Source organism: Chiloscyllium punctatum, chromosome 17 (assembly GCF_047496795.1).
Source record: "Chiloscyllium punctatum isolate Juve2018m chromosome 17, sChiPun1.3, whole genome shotgun sequence".
NCBI lineage: Eukaryota > Metazoa > Chordata > Chondrichthyes > Orectolobiformes > Hemiscylliidae > Chiloscyllium > Chiloscyllium punctatum.
This window is the reverse complement of record NC_092755.1, coordinates 19363554-19388979: the sequence shown is the minus strand read 5'-3', so window position 1 is coordinate 19388979 and position 25426 is coordinate 19363554.

Sequence of the window (25426 nt, the reverse complement as noted above, 5' to 3'; positions counted from 1 at the left end):
AGAGACTTTCCAAAATTCAAACAAGCAAAGACATTGAATAAAATCTCGGGGGATGGCTTCGAATACGAGAAAGGTGTAACTAAGCATATATAACATGGTCTAAATCAAGATAAATACCTAATTTCTAGCAGAAGGAATAGCATGAAGAACATATTTGATTGAGGACTTGCTGCTGCAGACTTTCTGTACCGCAGCTTAGTCAGCTACTAAGAAAGGGTGCCAAAAGAGCTTTCCTTCAATTGATCACCTTCAGCCATGTGCTGGAGTATCTCGAGACTACTTCTGTCTCTGTGAATAAAACACTACTTTTTGCTGTAAAATGGCTTTGGTGATCAGTTTTTTCAGGCCTTTTTTCAGGCTTATTAAGAAGAAAGGCTCCACTAGAGTTTGAAGAAAGGTGCAGTAGCTCAGTGATTAGCACTATTACCTTACAGCACAAAGTGCCTAGATTCGATTCCAGCATCAGACGACCATTTGGAGTTCGCACATTCTCCCTGTGTCTGCATGGGTTTCTTCGGGTTGCTCTAGTTTCCTCCTACAGTCAAAAGATATGCAGGTTAGATGAATTGGACGAGCTGATGAAGGGCTTTTGCCTGAAAAGTCGATTTTACTGCTTCCCGGATGCTGCCTGAATTGCTGAGCTTTTCCAGCACCACGAATCCAGAATCTGGTTTCCAGCATCTGCAGTCATTGTTTTTACCATGTTACATTGTATGTAGTGCTCCAGAATGTGTGAGACAGGAGCAATGTAGGGGAATCGGTGTGGGTGGAATACACTTTAGAGTTTGCATGTGAAATTCTTTGTCCTAATGACCTGTTTCCACACTGTAGGGATTATACTTCCTAACAGAGTAAGGCATGGTATAACTCAGCAGCTTACATGTAAAATGACGAATGTTGGATTCACGCTGATTATCGATGACAAGGTTTGCTGGCAACTGTTCATCTCAATTGGAACTGTACACCAATACAAATTTCATTGAAACAGAATTATTGCTGGAAAATACATACTGTGAAAATTCACCACCATATTCCACATTTCTGTTCATGGCAAATTGCTGAGTCAACTTATGGCAAATGTCTGATTACATGGATCTGCTGCAAGAAAACAGGAATGCATATTTCCAAAGTGCTCCTCCTAGTTCTGCAATTCAAGTGTTGCATTTTTTTGTGAAGTTTTTCCCACCTCCCAGTGACTGTTGGCCTCCTAACATCTGAGTTTGGTAAAGTTTAGTTAAACAGTTCGTTAAACTATTTGGCTGCTTTGAAGTGGGGGAGAGAGGAGAGAAACGCTGTGATCCACTGGAACGGTGAAGACCTGACTAAAGAACTACCTATCCAATTGAGGATGGTTCGTAGATTGGAAGAGAACATACAGATAACTGTATTCCTATTCATTTACTTCCTTTGTCTTCAGGAAGATAGTAGTTTTGGAGTTAGTAATTTCCTTTAGACATCCTCTAACGACACAAAAAGCTGTTTCCGTTTTCATTTCAGGTATTAAATGCCCGCGGCATTGTTCTTTTTCATGAATGTTTCATAATGGCACTGTCCAACATCTTGAGGTATCTTGGCGATACATTTGTCCAGTCAAGCGGGGAGTATTCCATCACACTCTTTAAGAGTGACTTCTTGGTATTAGAGAAGCGTTTGGAGCCAGGAAGTCCATTAGTGATAGCAGTATACTTGCCCTCTGACCTGCTCTTTTGCCACATTCTTTACGTAGTGAGGCCAGTTCAGTTTGGGATGAATAGTAACTCTCTGGCTGTTGATCGTGAAGATTCAGTAATAGCAACACCATTGAATTTCCAGAGGTGTTGATAAGGTTATCTTACTCAGTATGTGTTAAATTAATTTAACTTGTCGGTCCAGGCCTTTACATTTCCAGAATTCTGCTGCATTGTAAAATGGAATGCTTCAGGAGTTGAGGTGGTAAGAATGCTGCTGGACATTGGGCAATTATTAGCGAATAGAAACGTGAGGAATTCCTGCAGTGTGGTCCTGGAGTTTATATAACTGACCTGCAGCAACCAACCCACTTTCTGTGCGTCTGGAGCTACATGTAGCTTGGAGAAAATAATAAAAGCTTTCGTTCCGTAAGAGGCATTAACGAATCGGAAAGCATTTTCTATGATAATTGATAATGGGTTAATAGGCATTAGACATAGAACTTCAACTTAGAAATCATGGCATCTATCATTGCAGGGTTGGAATCAGGTCTCTGATAACAATTCTGGAAGATCTTCACGTGAGCTGATTATTACGTACTGATGAGCAATGCTTCTCCAAAACTGGGATTGAACTTGTTATTATATTTTGCTTCTTCAGTTCTCGGAAATTTGAAAAAAGAAACAAATCTGAGCGATGCTGAAGTCTCAACCACCACAAGCTGCTTCCACACAATGCAAGGCCAAATCGCTGGTGATGCATCAGCTCACATTTTCAAGTAAGAAGCTTGTCAGTTGCCTGAACGGAGAGATAACCTCGTACCAAAAACTGCTTCAAACAATTCAACATGTGGAGAAGGTGATCTTCACCATCCTGGTCTTCATTGGCATTTCTGGTATGGCATTATGACAATTGCTCTTGTTTTAATCTGCTGCTGATATACTATCTGGTTTTGAACAATGAAGTCTCCTATTCACTGACTGGTTACCATATTCAGACACAGGAAGAGCGATAGCAGTTTACTGAGCAGTATTCTCCTTAGAATTCTCCACTGATAGAGACTCCCAACATCACTACAAATGCAGCACTGCCTGATCTCAGTGTTCTGCCATTTGTTCCGGTTTCATACCGCTTTTTGGGTATGAGAAGAGATCAGGCAAGTCAGTTGCAAAGAATGGTCAAATGACGTGAAACATTAACTCTTCTTGCTCTCACTCAGATGCTGTAAGACTTGCTGAGCAATTTCTGTTTTTGGTATACAAACGAAGCGTTAAGTGGTGACCTGAGAGAAGTAATGCAAAATATTAAAAGGAAGAGGTAAATTATTTCAATTGGTTGTGGATTCTACAATAAGGGCGTAGAGTTTGGAAATGTGGTTCAGAGTATTCAGGACAGATGTTAGGAAGTACTTCTACACACAATATTTTGGAGAGGTTTGGAACTCTCTTCCACAAACGGCAGTAGATGCTGGGCAGTTTGGTCAATTGATATAAGATAGTTATTTTTTTGTTAAGCAAAGAATTGAAGGACATGCATCCATTTGGATTTGTAAAACTTGATCTAACAATTATCTCTTCTGGAAATTCTCATCCTTACAGCCTGTGGTCAGGAGATTCAAATCATGATAAATTACTCTCTTGATCATTGCACGTCAAGATATTTGCCATGTCTAGCTGTGTTGATTACAGTAGAAATATCACTCTGCAGGCAAACACTCAGACGTTGTCCCTGCATGATCTGTTATACTTCACTTGTGTCAGACACGTGGACTCAAGCGAAAATCCTGACAGTGAAGAAACAGGTTCTTCAGCCCAATAGCCCATACTAACCCTCCGAAGAGAAACCCACCCAAAACCATTCCCCGACTCGATCACTCTACATTGGCACTGACAAGTGCACCTAACTTGCATATCCCTGAACACTATGGACAATTTGGCATGGTCAATTCATCTAAGGTGCACATTTTTGGTCTATGGAAGGAAACTGCAACACCCAGAGGAAACCCACAGAGAGCCAGGGAAATGTGCAATCTCCATGAAGAGATTTGCCTGAGGCTGCAATCGAACCCAGATCCCTAGAGGGCCGCAGAACTAACAACTAAGCCACCATGCCACCTTAGTCCTTTTTGAAATGTTACCCAGGTTCTGACGAACTGCTTCCTGTTTCTGTTGTGGCTCTGATCAAAATTTGCTTCAGCGCTAAGAGTAGGAATGATTTGCTCCATTGGGAATGGGGGGGGGGGGTGGTGGTACTTGATTTATCGACAGTTCAATGTATTCCTATGATTGTCTTAAAAAAATCATACAACAACAGGTTATAGTCCAATAAGTTTAATTGGAAGCAGACTAGCTTTGGTAGCATCGCTCCATCAGGTAACAGTGGAGGGCCCAATCCTAACACACAGAATTTATAAAAAAAATTTAAAGTATACATTATATATTCAAAAATGTATATATTGAATTTATACATTGAAAAATACAGTCACCTGATGAAGGAGCGATGCTCCGAAAGCTCGCTTGCTTCCACTTAAACCTGTTGTACAATTTTCTGCTGTCGTGTGATTTTTAACTTTGTACACCCGAGTCCAACACTTTCATCTCCAAATCATGATTCCTATGACTGGGATGGGAACAAGATTTCATCCTGGCAGTTTTGGAATATAGAAGTTAAAAATCTACAACAGTCTTCCAATATTTACTTTGCAACCAAACATATCACAGAGTCTCTTCTGCTCTCCTTGGAAGGGCCATGCGTTCAGTGTCTATCCAAACTCGATCATGTCTAATCTGAAGGGATTGGGCTGAGGGAGAATCTGAGGTGGGTATGACATTCTTTAAATTAAAACTCATTCACCTCTAATCTCTTCCACTCACACAATGTGTTGATTTTTCGTGGTAATGTGTTATTTAAATGTCTGGTATAGGAAAGGCGAAGCTCTGATTTGTAATTCACTGCTTCTTCTCCCATTTGTCTCCCAGTTAATTTGCTGGTGAATGTAATTCTTACCTTGGGAAAAAGGTGGTGTTTCTCCCTTGCACTACTCGTTACGTAATGGTTATGGCAACTGCCGATCTTATGGTTATTGTCACTGAGGTTGCATAGAGTCATAGAGTTGTAGAGATGTACAGCATGGAATCAAACTATTCGGTGCGACCCGCCCACGCCGACCAGATATCCCTACCCAATCTAGTTCCACCTGCCAGCACCCGGCCCTGATCCCTCCAAACTGTTCCTATTCATATACGCATCCAAATACCTATTAAAAGTTGTAATTGTGCCAGCTTCCAACACTTCCTCGAGCAGCTCATTCCATACAAGTACCACCCTCTGCGTGAAAAAGTTGCCCCGTATGTCTTTTTTATATCTTTCCCCTCTCATCCTAAAAATAAGCCCTCTCGTTCTGGACTCCCCAAACCCAGGGAAAAGACTATCCAAGGCCCCTCATAATTTTCTAAAAAATGTATAAGATCACCTCTCAGCCTCATAAGCTCCAGGAAAATAGCCCCAGCCTGTTCAGCCTCTCCCTATATCTCAAGTCCTCTAACCCAGGCACATCCTGGCAAATCCTTTCTGTACCCTTTCAAATTTCACAACAACTTTCCCATAGAAAGGAGACCAAAATTGCAAGCAAAATTCCAACAGTGGTCGCAGTAATGTGCTGTAGAGCCGCAAGATAACCTCCCAACACCTGTACTTAATACGCTGACCAATAAAGGAAAGCATATCGAATGCCTTCTTCACTATCCTATCTACCTTGGACTCTACTTTCAAGGAGCTACGAACCTGCACTTCAAGGTCTCTTTGTTCAGCAACACTACATAAGATCTGACCAATAAGTGTATAAGTATTGCTAAGATTTACTTTCCCAAAATGCAGCACCTTGCATTTGTCTGAAATAAACTCCATCTTCCACTTCTCAGCCCATTGTCCCATTTAGTCCAGATACTGTTCAATCTGAGGGAACCCACTTCACAGTCCACCGGACCTCCAATTTTGATGTCATCTGCAAACTTACAAACTGTATCTCTTATGCTCGCATCCAAATCATTCATATAAATGACATCGAGTAGAGGACCCAGTACCGATCCTTATGGGACTCCACTGGTCACAGGCCTCCAGTCTGAAAAAGAATCCTCCACCATCACCGTCTGTCTTCTGCCTTTGTCCAGTTGTGTATCCAAATGGCTAGTTCTCCCTGAATTCCTTGAGATCTAACCTTGCTAATTGGTCTCTCATGGGGAAAATTGTCGAACGCGTGATTGAGGAACATATAGATCACATCTACTGCTCTGCCCTAATCAATCCTCTTTGTTACTTCTTCAAAAAGCTCAATCAAGTTTGAGAGACATGATTTCCCACGCACAAAGCCATGTTGACTATCCCTAATCAGTCCTTGCTTTTCCAACTGCATGTATAACTTGTACCTCAGGATTGCCTCCAAACAACCTATCCATCACTGGTGTCAGGCTCACTGGTCGATAATTCGCTGCCTTGTCTTTACCGCCCTTCTTATGCAGTGGCTCCTCGTTTGCCAACCTCCAATCTTCCAGCACCTTACCTGTGACTATCGATGATACAAATATCACTTCTCTGACTACCCACAGAGTTCTCGGGTATACCTGATCAGGTCTTGGGGATTTATCCACTTTTACCCATTTCAATGCATCCAGCACTTCCTCCTCATTAATCTGGACATTTTGCAAGATGTCACTATCTATTTCCTTACAGTCTATATCTTCCACATCCTTTTCCACAGTAAGTACTGATGCAAACTATTCATTTGGTATCTCCCCCATTTTCTGTGGCTCCACACAAATGCCGCCTTGCTGATATTTGAGAGGCCCTACTCTCTCCTTAGTTACCCTTTTGTCCTTACTACATTTGTAAATACCCTTTGGATTCTCCTTAATTCTATTTGCCAAACGTATCTCGTTCCCCCTTTTTGCTCTGCTGATCTCCCTCTTAAGTATGCTCCTATTTCCTTTCTCCTCTTCTTAGGATTCACTCGATCTGTCCTGTCTATACCTGACATATGCTTCCTTCTTTCTCTTTACCAAACCCTCGATTTCTTTCATCACCCAGCATTCCCCATGCCTACCAGTCTTTCCTTTCACCCGGACAGGAATATAGTATAGAAATTTCCCTATTATCATTTCGTGCTGTCTTTCCTGGACATCACTCCTGTGTGTCACGTTATTGGTACCTTGACACGCACAGCCAGGGACTTATGTCTGGTTCACCCTCACGGTCTCCTTTCCCGATTTGAGGCCATTTGTTGTCAGAAGCTGACAACAAAATATTGCACAAAGAAAACTGAGACGGTGGTTGTTGCAACAATCTGCATCCAGCTCTGTCTGAAAATTATCCCTTTCTATTTTCAATTTGAACATCTGACGATAGTCAAGATGTGCAATTCAGCTGTTATACGATGTCAAGCAACTAAACTGAGACTTGGTTAGTGACAACGGACCGCGACTAGAACCCTTGCCGCGGCGGAGAGAGCGTCAAATGCTCACTACTAGATTACAAGTGAAGGCGACAACCACTCTTGCAATTAGTCACAACGACACTGCTTTTGCCTTCTCATTTCTGATCAGCTTAGCGGCAGATTAGTTTCTCCTTGTCTTCGTGTTGTCAACGAGCACTAAACCAGCTCTTTGTGCTTAACGTCTGCCCTCCGCACCACACAAATTCTGACAAAAGGCAGCTTCAGGTAGAACTCCAGCCAGTTTGACAGACAATGGGAAATGTAAAAGTGAGCCGGTATTCAAATTAGACAATAGGCCCAAATGCAATTTTTAAATTCGAAAACAGATTGATACAAACTCTTCAGATCCTCAGAACCAGTCAAAACAGGACCTGCCATACACCTGTTTGACATTGAGTTGCAATAGAACCAAATGCAACAATCAATTACAAAAACACTGTCATGCCATCTCTGTAGCTCCAGAGAACCTAAGAAAACAACAACTGACAATGTGCAATTGGATCGAAGTAGCACAGTACATTCGAGACCAGTAGGACATAAACCTACAAATTTATGATCCAAAATTAGATGTTTTATCTATTGCGTCACTGGTCAAATGCAAACGCACATTCTCGACAGCTTTGGATCTATAATATAAACGTGGACATCGGGGGAAACGGCATTCGTAAGGTGATCAACCAGCAAAGATAATCCACTTTGCGTCGCAGGGCCTTTCGAAGGCAAAGCAAACACTTGTCCTCAGGTGCCTGTTTCAGTGTCGCCTGCTCTTCTGCTAGACGTCACCAGCGTTATATTCACAGTCCCTACGCTAATTTAAGATGCATTCCTGTGAAATTCTCTTTTATACTTATATTCAGATTCTCTTCCAGTCAAGTTTGTTAACAAATTCAGCGAGAAATCTCTGGTCATTTCCAGCCTGGAATTTATAATCAAACAATTTGAACGAAGGCTTGATTGCTGCGGCCTCATCACCGCAGATCAATGCCTCAAAACGAGCCGCTGTTATTATCAAACTGTTCTGTACCGGCCTGCAGTACTTCTGTTGAGTAACATCAGGTGAACACAGCTCTGCTTTCTTCGCATGGTAACCAGGGCGACAATATGAATTGTTTGGAAACTTAGAGAGAAATGTTGCTGCTGAAGATAATGATGACGTGATGACCATGTAGAAGATTTTGGACAAATCAGGTCACAAGTTTTACTGTCAGCATTAATCGAGTCCCTGCTTCGGAGTGTGAATTTGTATTTTTCCCGCAGGGATACAATTCCCAGTGCGGAAATGAATATTTGTTTCTCTTGAGTTATCGGAATGAAAACTAACTCCTGCTTACGCATAGAACAATGACCTGGATACTTCCAGCATCAAACTCGAAGGACAAGAACACCAGATACACGAGAAAACTGTAACCGCCATTCACCCATCAAGGATCTCGCCTTTGAGTTGGAAGTATCTCACTGTTCCTGCAGTGTTGTTGGGTCGAGATCCTGGAACTCCCTCGCTAACAGCATCATGGGTGTACCTCTGTTGAGTTGTTTCAGGGTTCTGTAAAGTAGTTCATCTCAATCACTTGAAGTAATTAAGGATGGGCAGTGATTCATATCCCATTGAGTGATGTCCATTCGCGACAAATGAGTTGTTTCGAACACCTACAGGTTCTACGTGGACGCCCACAAGCGATTGGGAGAAGCGAGAAGTGGAGGAGGGCGATTGAAACAATTTCAAAGGCAATGATGACTGGAAGGCGTGGTGCAGTAAGTGAGAGAGGGGCTGGTGGTACAAGGCTCATTGTTGAAACTAATAGGCCAGCCTATACTGCCCACTTTTTACAACGACTCACAATACTGCTGATCAACTCACCACAATGATACTGTTCTTGGTGTGATATTCCCTCTGTGCATATTAACGTGGTTAATGGGCCACGAGAGGATGAACGCATCTCCTTTATACTGTCATTTTGAACAGATGAACGTATCAGTTTTAAACCAACGCAAGAAGAGATTGCCTCTTTCTGTGCATTTTCAGTGTAGAATGTCCAGCTATGAATTTTTCTTTTCTGTATCAGCGGAGGTCAGTTCAAATTCTCACGGAGAAACTTTATCAAAGAAACAAATGTCCAAGTTACTGTGATTGAATAGTTAATTAAATACACGTATGGATTTGACCAGCAATGTCTCCGCTGTCTCCGTGGATGAATTAGTTAACGCTCCTGGTGTGGCTTCAAATCCTGGCTTAGCATGACCTGTACATTGATGGTTCGTTGCTTAAACTTATTGAAAATTTCATATTTTTGATCCACCATTCCGAAAGAGACGGTTCAGCATGCCTCTTTTGTTTGAGCTCAGCCCATGTTTATTCAGTGTTTCCATTTCCTGCTGCCTGCTGTGGCCCCATTAGTCAATACTCGACCCTGCAAGATCAACGGAAACATTCTTTACTATGTTCCACAAGGACGTCAACGTCTCGTCTACTTTTATTCTCCCTCCTTCGTTGTCAGATGTTTGAGAAATACGAGGTGGGATCGTAGACATTGCAGATATCCCCACAATATTGTGGTAATGGCATTTACACCGCAAGATGATACCCCGCATTTTCTGCTGTCAACATTCATTGATTTTACCCTAACAGCAAAGGCTTCATTGAAATATTATAATTGGGGTGAAATCGTTTCTTGCTTGGTGGATTATGAATTCTATTAAGAATTGAAAAAGCTCATGATAGAGTGCAGAAGTGTCACATTACCTCAGGCCTAAGTGACAGAGACTACACACGGAAAATGTGAGTAAAGATGGACACACTGTAGCCAGGGGTGCAGAAAGCCCATTAGCAGGTCTACTCAAATTATCTCTGAATATCAGACTTTTCAAAAAGTAGAAATGGAAAATGACGGATATTGATAAACAAAGAGTGGGAGATTGTGGAACAGAGTGAGGTGGAAACACACAGAAAATGATAGACAAATAGAGGCATTTTGAGGGAGGGACTGAAAACAGTTTCTCCATTCAACATTGGTGCTCACTGACAGAAAGGAGAAGGAAAAAGGATCGATTGAAGGCTAACCGTTCGCCAGCTCAGGGCAACAGAATCAGCATTATGAGCGAAAAAGTCAGTTGACATTTCCGAAAGTTGACGTTTGTTGGCTAATGAAATATTCTGATAAATATGCTGATTTGATAAATAAAACTGACAATTACCCGAGCATTAAAACAATAAAATGCCTAGCTAGCCTGGTTCCGTCGATCTGAAGCATTAACTCGGTTTATCACCACAGGATCGGTCAAGCCTGCTGAGTTTCTGTCAATTCCTGTTGCTGATTCGGTTTTCCAGTATTCGCAGTTACTTTGTTTAAAGTTAGTCTGAATAATGTTTGCGACAAAACCAGATCAATTGCCAACTCCATATTTCATCCCCTGCATCGAAAAGGCTGTCCCCATGATTAATGATAAGAGGAAAACTCCATTTGGTGCAACAGTGACAAAAGTTAACTTTCAGCACTAGACAAGAGAAAGGAAAGAAATGATGTGTGTCTTCTTAATGATGCCTTTTTTTGCCTTTTCATCTGTGATAGTCTAAGCTGCAGATCAGTTTCTACTTTCGACCAATTATTACAGCGTGTAAAATGCCAATCGGCCCATCTGCAGTGCGGATCCTTGGACACCCACCTATTCGAGTCCCAGTTAAAGCAAGAGGCCCATAACCTTGCCTTTCTGATGTTACCAGGGCGAATCTCAATGGGTTTCTCCCTGTGATATTAAGTGCCACAACAATGAAATTGAAGGTTGATATGGACAAATTATGTTGTAACTTCCCTGTGGAACTCATCCTCGTATTCACCCACGAGGGAGACACACAGAAGTCTCAGGATTAGTCACGTTCCATATGCTTCACATTCGCCAATTTCTCCGACCAGCTCTCCGCAGGTGGTCAAAGAGGTCTGCAGCACAGAAAACGTCCTTCAGCCCATGAAGTCTGCACCAGTCAAAGACGGGACTTGACTCTTCTCGTCTTATTTTCCAAAAGATGCACCCAGTCATGCAGTGGGTTGAAGATTCCCACGATTCCCAAAATGTCTGAAATGTCTTGTTTTTCCTTCTCATGTCATTTGAATATGAACAAAAAAGACAGTGTGCAATCTCTTTTTATTTGTTGACATTCCTCATTTGCAAATCAGTAGATTCCAGACTGTGAGGGGAAAGCCAAATTAAATGTCAAATGCATTAACCACCTATCCACGACTACAGAACCACACTGATCTCTTCACTTTCTAGTTCTCTCTCCCTGTGGACCTGAGGACGGGTGAATCATCATCGTCTTTGTTTGAATCCAATCACTTCACAGTTTTCAAAAGCGTTAAATTTCCGAGCATGGTGGGCTTGGTTGTGTAATCCTGATGATGGAATGGTCATTCAGTCAAATCCAAGAACAGAAATTGCAGGGGAAACTCGGCAGACGTTGCAGCATCTTTGCTAAGAGAATCAGAGACAATATTTCAAAACCTCATCAGAACTCGGTAATCTTCTACAGGCACTGCAAACCGTCTACTTTTGACAGCAGTTTCTGTTTTCGTTTCAGATTGGCAGAATCCACAGTTGTTTACATTAACCATTAAAGCAAAGTAGAAACTTATAGAACTTTAACGTGCAGTACAGGTCCTTCGACCTTCGATGTTGCGCCGCCCTGTCATACTAATCTGAAGCCCATCCCGCCTAAACTATTCCATGTACATACATACGCCTGTCCAATGACGACTGAAATGCACTTACAATTGGCGAATATATAACCGTTGCAAGTAAAGCATTCCATATCCTTACTCCTCTGAGTAAAGAAACTACCTCTGACATCTGTCTTATACCTATCTCACCTCACTATAAAGTTGTGTACCTTCGTGTTTGCCGTTCCCATACTTGGAAAAAGGCTCTCCCTGTCCACCCTATCTAACGTTCTCATTATTTTCTATGTCTCTATTCAGTCACCTCTCAACCTTCTTCTCTCTAACGAGAACAGCCTCAAAACCCACGACCTTTCCTTGTAAGACATTCCTTCCGTACCAGGCAACATCCTCGTAAATCTTATCTGCATCCTTTCCAAAGCTTCCACATCCTTCTTATAATGTGGTGACCAGAACTGTACACAATACTCCACGTGTGGCGGTATCAGAGCTTTATACATCTGCAGCATAACCTAATGGTTCCAGAACTCTATCCCTCTGTTAATAAAGGCCAAAACAGTGTATTCCTCCTTAACAGCACTCTCAATCTGTGTGACAACTTTCAGGAATCTGTGTACATGGATAACGAGATCTTCTGCTCAACTGCACTCCCAAGAATCTTACCATAAACCCAGTACTTTGCATTCCGTTTACTCCGTCCAAAGTGTATCACCTCAATTGTCCACATTAAACTCCATTTTCCACTTCGCAGCCCAGCTCTGCATCCTATCTATGTCTCTCTGCAACCTACTACATCCTTCGACACTATCCACAACTCCAGCGACCTTAGTGGAATCCGCAAATTTACTAACCCACCCATTCTAAGCTCTCATCCAGTTCTTTTAAAAAATGACGAACAGCAGCGGACCCATCACCGACACTTGCCGTACGCCACTTGTAACTGGACACCAAGGTGAACATGTTCCATCAACTATAACCTTCTGTTTTCTTTCAGAAAGCCAATTACTGCTCCAAACTGCTACATCTCCCACAATCCCATTCCTCCGCATTTTGTATGATAGCCTACTGTTATCGTACTGTTATCAAAGGGACCCTTTTCGAACGCCTTGCTGAAATCCATATACATCACATCAACTGGTTTACTCTCATCTACCTGTTTGGTCACTTTGTCAAAACATCCAATAAGATTCGTGAGGAACGACCTACCCTTTACAAAACCGTGCTTACTGTCCCTGATCAGATTATTCTTTTCTTAATTACCAGGGTTGTCCCTACTACCCTTTTTGAACAAGGGAACCACATTTGCTATCCTCCCGTCCTCAGGCAATATTCCTGTAAAAAATGACGACTTGAAGACCAATGCCAAAGGCTCGGCAATCTCTTCCCTTGCTTCACAGTGGATGCTAGGAGAGATTCCATCCAGCCCAGGGGATATTATCTACTTTCACACTCTGCAGTATTTCTAATACCTCTTCGTTGTGAAACTCAATCTCTTCCAGTCCAGACGCAAATATCTCTATCTTCCTCGCCAACATTTTCTTTTCTATCGTGAACAATGTCGAAAATATATTTATTTAGTGCATCCCCTATCTCCTCTGACTCCACACACAACTTCCCATTAAAATCCTTGATTGGCCCTAATTTAACCCTCGTTATTGTTTTATTCCTGACGTACCTATGGAAAGCCTTAGGTTTTACCCTGCTCCTATCCACCAACAACTTCTCATGTCTCCTCCTGGCTCTTCTGATCACTCTTTTTAGGTCTTTCCTGACTTCCTTGTAACACTCAAGAGCCCTAACTGAGTTTTCACATTTTGTCCTAACGTAAGCTTTCTTCTTCTTGAAGCGGGATTCCACTTCCACAGTAAACCATGGCTAACGTGTTCTATATCTGTCTCCCTGCCTGACAGTAACATACTTATCAAGGACACACAGGAGCTTTTCCTTGAATAAGCTCCACATTTTTAATATGCTCATCCCCTGCAGTTTCCTTCCCCATTCTACGCTCCTAAATCTTTCCTAATTGCATCGTAATTTCCCTTCCCCCAGCTGTAACTCTTGCTCGGTGGAGTACACCTACCCCTTTCCATCACGAAAGTAAACCTGACAGAATAGTGATCGAAATCACGTTAATATAAACTGTTCTACTTGCCGTTCCCAGAAGTCCTTTGCTTGTTCCTCCCTCGCTGGCCTGAAGGTAAGAAGTTTAAATATTCTTACCGCCCTTCCCGACATTCAACTCGCACCATCGTCACCTCCTCTCGCTGCTACGAAGTGAACCATTGGCTTGAAGGCAAGCAGTTTAAATATACTTACCGGCCTTCCCGACAATCATCTCGGACAACGTCACTTCCTCCCGGCTCTCGACTCTCACTGCTCCGAACTTCTTTGTTGTTCGTCACATGAAAGTTTTCCATTCGGATAACATTTAATGACGCCATTATAAACACGAAACTGTGCAGCGCAGGAAACAGATGCAGTAAGAATATCAATCGCTAGCGCCCTGGAGGCTCTTGAACCAGTAGCATTTCAGTTAACAGTCGAATGCGCTAAAACGTCCAACCTAATATCTTGGACAATCCTTGAAAGCTGGCCGTGACTGACTTCTAAATTCAGTCTGCCCTTGCTAGAACGACTACTGTCCTTCGTCAGTTTTACTTTTCCAAACTAAAGACTGAACCATTCATTATGGGGACATGGTAACTGTCTGATCCAACTCACTACAGATACTCTCATGTCACTGGAAACCAGCTCTCCTCCAAGAGGGACAATCTCCCTTCGAGCGTCTCAGTGACTTGTGTGTTCCAGAGTTTTTCATTATCCCAGAGTCCAGATGAAGTTTCTATTCCTCATGTACAAGAGCGATAATTCTTTCAATGTCTCAGGTAAGTTCCTGTCCCAAAAACATCAGAGTCAATGTCCCGTCCTTGACTAGGTCCGACAGTTCACCCTTGTTCATTTTCCTCTGATTCCATTTCCCAGAGTTTCTCAAGATTCACAAAGCTGGAGACTGGTTATGTGGTTTGCCTCTTTAACATCTTTCCAACTGCCAATTTACAACATTTTTACAGTATCTCTTCACAACCTTCTACCTTTCACCATGTCCAGCGATGATAACTTCCGTTTTGTGGAGAGATTCCCGAGGCTGGTGAGTTTCAATTTCCTGCGGCTGTTTATCATGATGGGAGAGGGAGCGGTAGGAATAGGCACTTTGACGAGCAGGAGGAAGTGTTGCCACTGACCAGAGTCAGTGATCAGAGGACTGCGTTTAAAGGAACCTAAAGAAAAACAGCACTTTTGCTCACGACGTTCAAAGAATACTGTAGAAACCCAATTTGTATCGCAGTGCATCTGGAAAGAGAAACCGAGGTAATGTTTTAAGTACAGTACATTTCTGGTGAAACACAGTTCATTTCTGGTGAAACACTTGAGTATTCCAAGTCTCATAAAATTGCTGGTCTCGTTTGTAAGATAGGTTTCTGAACTTTGGGCTAAAATTCAACTTGCAGGTAGTTATTTAGAACGCAGTCAACAGGATTCGAACGTACATAGGGAAACTCCAACAGACTTCTGTTTCATCACCTTAACCACTCGGCCATGGCTACACAGCTTATTTAGCATATGTATGGAATGTTGTATTTCAACCTGTAATACCAGCATTTGGTTTGTCCTGTGTGCAGCATGAACCCAGTATTCACTGTCACCATCTCTTGGTTCAGAAAGGAGAAGGATGTTCGGAGGTCAATTCGAATTGCATACGTATTGATGAATGTTAAACTGGATGGGTAGGATCCATTTTCATGTGTACAGAGGTTAATAAACACAGAAGTAGATTGAGAATGAAAAATGTCATTGTATTTGTCGTGCGCGTTGACTGCCAGCTGAATTACAGCTACTCAAATGTTGCTGAAAAGATTCACCATTGGCAAATCTAATATGAAAGTCCGGTTCATTTTTTTATACTAGATCAAAATATGAAAATTGTACAAATACACACAGTTGGCACCGGACAGTGCAGAGCTATCTTCATTAGTTGAATATGCTCTGATTTACTCCTGGGAAAATGTGGGACCAGAGGGCTTTCTCACAGCGGAAGGTTTTAAACATGTAAGTCTCTGATGAGGACGATACTCTCCCTTTTCGAGGGTAGCAAATCTGTGGAATGCTTTACAACAGAGGGCTGCGAAGGCTGGGTATATTCAAGCCTGAGACAGACAGACATTAAGGGCCACGGAGATAAGGCTGAAAAGGGGAGTCGAGGATTACCCAAATCAGCCGTGATCTCATTGAAAGCTGTCGCTAAATGTTCCATCTCCTCTCATATATTTGCTGTCATTTGCAAGATGATAGACAACATTGCAAAAGAAGAAAAGCACAAAGTTAGGACATGATGATTGCAGTCACACTGAGTCAAAATTTGTTATTGAACGGAAAGTCATATTTGGTGATTTGCCAGATCTCTGCGAACATGACCAGCTGATCAAGGGAGCTATTGATCTGAGTGTATTTGGATATGAAATAAACAAATGTTAGTGACATATTCTTTGCTTTTTCTGTAGAAGAAAATGGTTTTTCCTGATGCTCACAACGAAAGAGATGGTTCCCAATAAAAGAAAGAGATTAAGTCACATGAAAGCTAATCGATGACCAAGGTATAGCGCGCGTTGTTCGATGGGACTGATATGATTTCTTAATTATTTTTCTCCAAAATTTCTTTACTAATCAAACGGGAGTGGAATAGCGGAAATGAAAATCGCCCATAAGTCTTGTCATCTTTTATCACTCGCATGCAGTAATTTCTTACTAGTACGGTTTAATTTACACTGTGGTTACTGTAAGTGGGCTTGTAAGCTACACCTGCTGGTGACCTCTTCCCTCACTGTTCCTCATCTCTACACAAACACATGTTACATCCTTATCTCCTGTATCAAAATAATCTCTAAGCATTGCATAAATGTCACTAAAACCTGGGCATTTCTCACACGCCTGTGTGTGTCATCTTCCAATACTAATTGATACCTTACTGTGTTGCAATTGCACATAATAAGAGAAAAACAAAATAGAGGCATGTGGACCTGGGTTTCAAACGCACAAAATTGCAGCTAAAATGCAGATTACTGCCCACAATACGATGACGGATGCACGCACTGAACCGTCAGGAAGCACAGAATAAGTACAGTACTGGTAGGCATGTCAGGAACACCACCAGAAACACAACAGAAATATTTCTCTTGGCTACTATTTTTGATGTATTTCTCAATGAGCAATCGAGTTTTACATATGTTCCATCAGGAGTTACCTCACACCAGGAAGTAACTAGTGCTGCAGACGGTCATATAATCCAAGTTTTAAGCCCCTAAATCAGAGACGCTCAGTGCCCGGCATACACCAACAAGGAACAGCTGTCCTTGGCAATTACGGCGTAACTGAACTGTATGAGTGTAGATCGCTGGTTGTCTGCCTGCTTTTCCTGTGTAGTTTTCTGTGCAGTCCCTGCGTGCAACCTTGACAACTATGTTTCTCCTGCACATGATGGGCATTGGGTCTGGTCAGTTTTCTCTGAGCGAGGCTGCCGGTATAATTGTTGTCATAATACCGAGTGAACAGAGTAAACTGGTTGTCAGTTCCAGTAACTTACTTTAATAAATGGAAGCATGCTTTTAAAATGGCCACGTGGCATATCCTCGTTGCGAAGTTCGTGTGCCAGGTATCTGCGAATCAAATTGCGGGACTATCCATTTTTGGCAAAGAATTTGTGTGGCAGGCACTAGTTGCCACGACCAACTGTCCCCATTAGCAATATATACAAATTGCAAAGACTACAAATTCAATGAGAAGAGCACAAGGTTAATACGACAGGGCAAACAGAAGGCAGCCAGAAAATTTCCGGAAGCGGGGCACACATCCACGGATTCCATCAATAAACAGATTGATCCTGACCCAATCTGCAACCTCAAGAATGGGAAGGAGCGGGAATGAAACAAAATCAATTCCAACCACCACAGGACAACGGCACTTCACAACAAGCTCTGTTGCCCTGAACATGTCACCCAGAATGGTGAGAAAAAGGCTGCAAACCATCTTCCCAGGTCCGCCAAATATTTTAATAAAACCTCCACGACAGACATGAGCTCCTCATCTTTCTGCTCCGAAACATTCTGGGTATTCGCAGCAGAGAATTGTACACTGAACACCCGCGTGCAAGGTGGAGATATCAATCCCTACACGACCAAGGTAGTGATAGCGAGGCCAACACTGACATTGTCATATGGACATCCACTAACACTGTCTTTGTAAGGTAATCTTTCATATGAAAGTCTGTGCTGCAGTAGAATTCGGGACCAAAGCAGTCTATGCTGGCGGTTCATATTCCAGACAACTTGCATTGTTCACCGTTTACTCTGAAAGTGAATGGAGACAGTTATTTCACCATTATTTGGAAAGCAGATCCTGTTTGTTGTTGCTGTGGCGAAAAGGTGGGCAATAGCGATGTGAAAGTTGTTATATTTCTCTCAATTACTTCATTACTGTCATGGTGAGGGCGAAAGGTGATTGGGTCTCGATCAGATGGAGGCAACAGCGCATTGTTGACCTAATTTAATCACGGATATAGTTGGTAATCTTCGCTTTCAATGGTTCATTGTTGTTCTGTTTTGTTTTATGACACTTGAGCACTTTCTGGGAATTGGCAAGACACTAAATCTCCACGAAACATTTGGAATTCCCTCGCTGCGATTTGTATGAGCAGTTCATTGCCGAGACAACTCACAGTGCCTCACGAACAGCATTTAAGCTTCGGTATGTCTGAACATGGTCCTGCCTTTTTTGTTTTTCTTCTCTTCCACGTTAAGAGCTGTCAGTTTTTGGATTCGGTAGAGAGCTGAATGGGTAATATGGCAGGTGAGGTATTTTTCTTCAGCCAAAATCTTTGACTGCGAACTTGGGGAACATGTCAAGAAGAATGATCATTCGCAGGAAAAGTCCAGAAAACCTTCATATATCGATCAGTTGGGCCCATCCACCTTCCAAACAAAATAGCCAAACGCGCTGACTGAGTAACAAACAGCATGTCTTTTTTTTTTGCAAGTGGTGTATTCAAACCGTTTTCGGCTGCTGGAGCATCTCAGAGTTGTCGAGCACGGCAATATCCTACTACCCAACTTGCCCTTGTTGAACAGATAAACGAAATTTATTGAAACATTTTTGCCAATATTTGTGCCTTATCTCTCCGAAGTCTTCCTGTCTATACACCCATTCAAATGCATTTGAAATGTTGTGAGTGCACCAGATTCTGCCACTAAATGTGACTATTAATTCAAAACACACAAAATTTCTGTGTCAAAAACATGTGTCCCTCACTTCCCTTTTAAATTTTACCTCTCTCACTTAAACGTATGCTATGTAGATTTTAACTCACGTCACTTGTGAAAAAGTGTTCCCTGACAATTTATTCTGTCTGTCTTCCTCATGTTTTTGTAAGCTTCTTTGATGCTATCTCTCAGCCCTGAAGCTCCAGGGAATCCGGCAATGCCTATTCAGCTTCTTGCTAATGTCCAAACAGTTCAAACCTTGCAAATGCTTGTAAATGTTTTCTAAACTTTCACTTGTAAGAAGTATGTCCAGTTGCAGCATTTGTTTGACCGCATGACGACACTGGAGCTGCAGATGGACTCACTGTGGAGCATCCAAAATGCTGAGAAATTATGTTGCCGCTCAGGTGCTCAGGTCAGGGATATCACCGATTGGCGACAGAACATTCTGAAAGGGGATGGTGAACAGCCAGTTGTCTTGGTGCATACAGGCATCAACGACAAAAACGAGATGCGGACCTGAAGGAAGAATTCAGGGATCTGGAACAGAATTAAAGAAGCAGACCTCAAAGGTAGTGATCTCGGGTTTACTGCCGGTGCCACGTGTCAGCCAGCATAGCAATGAAAATAAAAGGCACGAAGAACACGAGACTTGAGGGATGGTGTAACAGGGAGGGTTTCAGATTTGTTGGAAATTGGGACCGGTTCGAGGGAAGGAGGGACTATACGAAAATTGACGATCTCAATCTGAACCAGACTGGAACCAATGACTTTTCGGGAGTTTCTGCTACTGCTGTTGGGGAGGATTTAAACTGATGTGTCAGGCGGCTGGGAACCAGAAGAGAAAAAATGTCGGCAGTGAGGTGGAAATTGGAAACTGTAAGAATCAGGGAGATTGCATTAATAAGGGGACGAGTAAGGAGACACCAGATGAACGCAAAAGAACTGATGGCCTGAAATGCATCTACTTTAATGCAAGGAGTACAGGCAGATGAACTTAGGGTTTGGGTTGGTGCCTCAGAGTATGACGTTATTGCAATAACAGAGACTTGGTTGAAGGAAGGGCATGGTTGGCAACGAAATGTTCCAGGATATAGATGCTTCAGATGCGACAGGAAGGGAAATGAAAGGGGCAGAGTTGCTTTGCTGGTCAGTAATGATATCACGGTTGTGCTAAAGGAGGACACTATGGAGGGCTTGGGTCGTGAGGCATTATGGGTGGAGCTGAGAAATAAGAAGGGTATGGTTACATTGTTGGGGCTCTATTACAGTGAACGTGAGGTTGAAGAACAAATAGGTAAACAGATTATGGAAAGTTGTACAGACAATAGAATTGTGGTGATCGAAGATTTCAATTTTCCCAGCATTGACTGGGATACTCTTAGCGTCAGAGGTCTGGATGGGGTAGCAGTTGTAAGAAGCGTCCAGGCTAGTTTTTTAGTGCGGTATGTCAATAGTCCGACGAGGGAAGAGGCCACATTGGAACAGGTATTGGGGAATAAGCCAGGACATGTGGGCGAAATTGCGGTGGGTGATTTCTTTGGGAACAGTGTCCAAAATTCTGTACGGTTTAGAATACTCACAGACAAAAATGAGAGTGGTCCTAAGTAAAGAGTACGAAACTCGTCCAAAGTGAATCATATCAAAATTATGCAGGAGCTAGTAAATGCGGATTGGACACAGCTATTTGAAAGAAAGACCACATTTCATATGTGGGAGGATTTCAAATAAAGCTTAAAGATAGTGCAGGAGAGGCATGTCCACTTGAAGGCAATATCCGTGAACCATGGATGACAGGAGAATTGTACGACAAGCCAATAGGAAAAGTGAAACAAACAAAAGGCCTCGGCAGCTAAGAACAGATTGGTTGCTGGAAGAATATCGGAAGAGTAGGACAAGTCCTCAACGAGGAATCAAGCGGGATAGAAGGGGTCATGAAACAACTTGTTGTGAGCAAAGTTAAGGAGAATTCTAAAGTCTTTTATTCATATGTAAGAAGCAAGCGGGTAACTAGGCAAACGATTGGTCCACTAAACGAAAATTAAGGAAGGCTGTGTGTCGAATCTGAGAGAATGGATGAGATTCTGAATGATTATTTTGCAAAGGAGAGGAACGTGATGAGAGCTGAGTCGAGAGATAGAAGTGGGATTAGTCTGGATCATGTTGACATAAGTAGGGAAGATGTGTTGTGTAGGCTAGGGGTTTTTAATGTGGACAAATCCCCAGGACTAGATGGGATCTATCCCTGGTTGCTGAGTGAGGCGAGAGAGGAAATACCTGGAGCCCTGACAGATAACTTTGTAGTATTCTTAACGACAGGCGAGGTGCTGGAGTACTGGAACGTTGATCATGTTGTCCCCCGGTACAAGAACGATCGTAGGGATATTCCGGGTAACTCCAGACCAGTGGGCTTTTCATCAGTGATGGGAAAGTTGCTGGCGAAGGTACTGAGGGAGAGGATGTGTTTATCTTTAGAAAACAATGGGCTTATCAATGATAGGCAAAATGATTTTTGTGCGGGTGAGTTCATGTCATACCAATTTGATAGAGTTCTTCGGGGAAGTGACCAAGTTGATCGATGAAGGAAAGGCTGTTGATGTTATACACATGGAATATAGTTCGGAGTTTGATCAGGTTACCCATGGTAACGTACTAGAGAAAGTGAAGTCACGTGGTGTGCAGTGTGTTCTCGATAGGTGGATAAAGATTTGGTTGAACAATAGGAGACAGAGAGTAATAGTAGAATGGAGCTTCTGGAAATGGCGAACGATGACCAGTAGTGTTCCACAGGGGTCAGCGTTGTGGCCACTGTTGTTTGTGATATACATAAATGATTTGGAAGAGAACACTGTTGGGATGATCAGAAAGTTTGCAGATGACAGGAAGATTGATGGACTAGCAGAAAGTATAATGGACTGTCAAATAATACAGGAGGATATCGATTGACTGGAGAGTTGGGTGGAAAATGGCTGATGTAGTTCAATCCAAACAAATGTGAGGTGATGCATTGAGGTCAGTCTAATTCTTGAGCGAGTTACACAATGAATGGATTAATTTGGGAAAGGTTGACGGACAGAAAGATCTAGGAGTGCAGGTCTCTTGTACCCTAAAGGTTGCTGCACAGTTGGATATAGTGGTCAAGCAGGCAAATAGTATGCTTGCATTCATTGGATAGGGTATTGAATGTAGTAACTGGCAAATCATGTTAAAGTTATACAAGACATTGGTCCAGCCGCACTTGGAATACTGTGTAAGATTCTGGTCGAACCATGACCAAAAGGATGTGGACTATTTGGAGTGGGTGCAGAAAAGCTTTACGAGGATGTTTCCTCGTAAGAAGGTGCTTTCTATGAAGAGAGATTGAGGGGGTTACGTTTGTTTTCATTAGAAAAAACAGATTGGTTGGGACCTGATTGAGGTTTACAAAATCATGCAGGGTATAGACAGGGTAGGTAGAGAAAAGATTTTTCCGAGGGTGAAGGATTAAATAGCGGGCGGTCAGGCTTTCAAGCTGCGAGATGAAAAGTTCAAGAGGGATTCACGCGGCAAGTACTTGACACAGCGGGTGGTGGGTGTCTGGAAGGCGTTGCCAGCAGAGGCGGTAGAGGCAAGCATGGCAGATTCATTTAAGGTGTGTCCGGACAGATGCATGAGTAGGTGGGGAGCAGAGGGATTCAGATGCTTAGGAATTGGACCAGTGACAAGGAAAGCTTCAGTCACAACGAAGCCTGGATTCATGATGTAAGTTTCTGTCAAATGCTTTCCAAAATAGGCTCTGAAACATTTCATTTGGACGCTGTCTGGCGTTTCTCAACCTGTGTGAACCAAAAGCAGAAATCATAAATCATCGTTTGGCGCAGTTCACATATTCGAGTTTCTAAGCAGCAGGCATGGTTACAGCTCATTTTGTCAGCAACCGGAATAGAAAGATTTACAGACTCAGATGAACTCTCGAATCTTACTCTCATACAGTTACTAATATTACCGTGTGGTCTGAAATCTAAGCCATGTTCTAACTGAAAATGAGAAAATTACAGATAGTCTGCCGAATGACATTGTATGCATTTTGTTTCTTATTATCACAGAGTTGCAGGAAAGTATGACGGCGGGTTAGAGGAATGCAAGTCAAGTGCAGCTCTGGTGAAACACCTTCTGTCTGATTCAGTCATCAACAAGAAACGTGAATGCGACGAAAGTGGGAAAACCTTTTACACTTCGAACAAAGAACAATATGATACAGTGATCACCTCTTTGACGTCTCAGATCGCCTTTGACGTTCCCTGAATATGAGTAGAAATTCATTTTTGTACACCTCAAAGAAAGAACTGTTTGATTTTCGGACAATCAGTGAGTCGCATCTCCTCGATTCCCACACAGGTCTCCAACTCAGCTTGCAGCCAGGTGGCAGCTGTTCATGGCTCTGCTGGAAAATGCACTATTAAGGAGAAAGACAATGGAAGTTTCAACTCTTCCGGGCACCGCGTTTCGAATACCCTCGCTCTGTGTTCTGCCATTCTAGTATTCCAGTGCTAAACTAGTTTTTCAGTTCATTCGAGCAGCAGGAGAATTGGCGTTTCTGGCAGGAACACTTCATCATCTCCGGTGCTCATTTTATCTGAGGAGAGAAACTTCACACAGCAACTATTCGGAATTGTTTCCTTTTCACCATGGCAGCAGACATAGGCTGGCAAATTCAAAGCCAGGTTTGCTGATGAGAACAAAAACCACGAACACTCAGATGGAGGAATTCCTTTCCACCGCTTCTTCTGCAGAACTGGTGCAGTTGCTGTGAGTATGGAGCAGAGTATCTTACGGTGGACGCTCTTGGGTTTCTGGTTTTTGCCTGTGTGCTCACGTGGCTGAGAAATCTGAGACACTGGTTTCAGGTTCTACTTCTTAAGAAAGCTTGGATTTATTTTGGATTAGATTACTTACAGTGTGGAAACAGGCCCTTCGGCCCAACAAGTCCACACCGCCCCGCCGAAGCGCAACCCACCCATACCCCTACATTTACCCCTTTACCTAACACTACGGGCAATTTAGCATGGCCAATTCACCTAACCTGCCCATCTTTGGACTGTGGGAGGAAACCGGAGCACCCGGAGGAAACCCACGCTGCATCCCTGAGCTGCCACTTGTGCAAATGCATTAGTCTGGCAACGTTTTGCAGGGATGACTGTGTTGTAGTTGAACAGTAAAAAAAAGTCATTTCTTCTAAACCTGGCTGTGATGTGGCACAGCACAAAGCAACCACCATGTCAGTGTCCACGCTGTTTTTTTCCCCACTGCTGTGGTTATCACATTCGCCTCAAGCTCGAAAGGCCCCCAGCATAACAGAGGACTCAAGCAGGCTGCGTCATGTTTTCATATTCCAGACAATTTGCGTTGTTCACCATTTTCTCTGAAAGTGAATGAAGATAGTGATTACCCTATTGAAGTGAAATCAGATCATGCATTGAATCCACTTGCATTTTTCTGTTGTGGTGGCGAAAAGGAGGGCAATCGTCATGTTAAACTTTGTAATATTTCTCTCATTTCCTTCATTCTGTCCCGATGAGGGAGGCTGCTGTTCAGCCCTCTCGATCCGGTGTAGACACCATCGCACTGGTAACATAAGCTCATCGAGACTGTAATTGGTAATCTTCACTTTTCATGGTTCATTGTTATCCTACTCTGTTTTATGATATTTGATCACTTTCCGTGAAGGAATGGTGCACGAAGACGCCAGTATGTTGAAAGGACCATCTGGAATTGCCTCACTGCCATTTCCGTGAGAAGTTCATCACCCAGACGACTAGATCTGCCTCACAGACAACAATCATGCGTCCGAATGTCTGAAAATTGGTTAATCATTTTCAGTTCTGCTTCTATACACTTTACCAGATTTCAGTTTTTGGATTCTATGGAGAGCTGAGCGGGTAACACGATTTGTGAGGTATTGTCCGCAGCCAAAATCTTTCACTGAGAATTTGGGAATGTGTCAAGAAGAATGGTCATCGGAAGCCGAAGACCAAAATACCTTCATTGGTTGCTGGTTTTGAAACAACCATCTTCCAGAAAACTCACCCACGCACTGACCGAGTGATGAGTGCTGGATATATCTGCCAACAACTTCTTCAAATTGCTGTTCGCCACTGCAGCATCTCAGAGGGGCGGAGCACGTAAACAACCCTCTTATCGAACTCGTCCATGCTGACAAGATATCCGATATTCATCTCCTCTCTATTTGCCAAATTTTGTCCTTTATCCCTTTTCACTCTTCCTGTTGACATATCGCTCCAGATGCCTTTGAA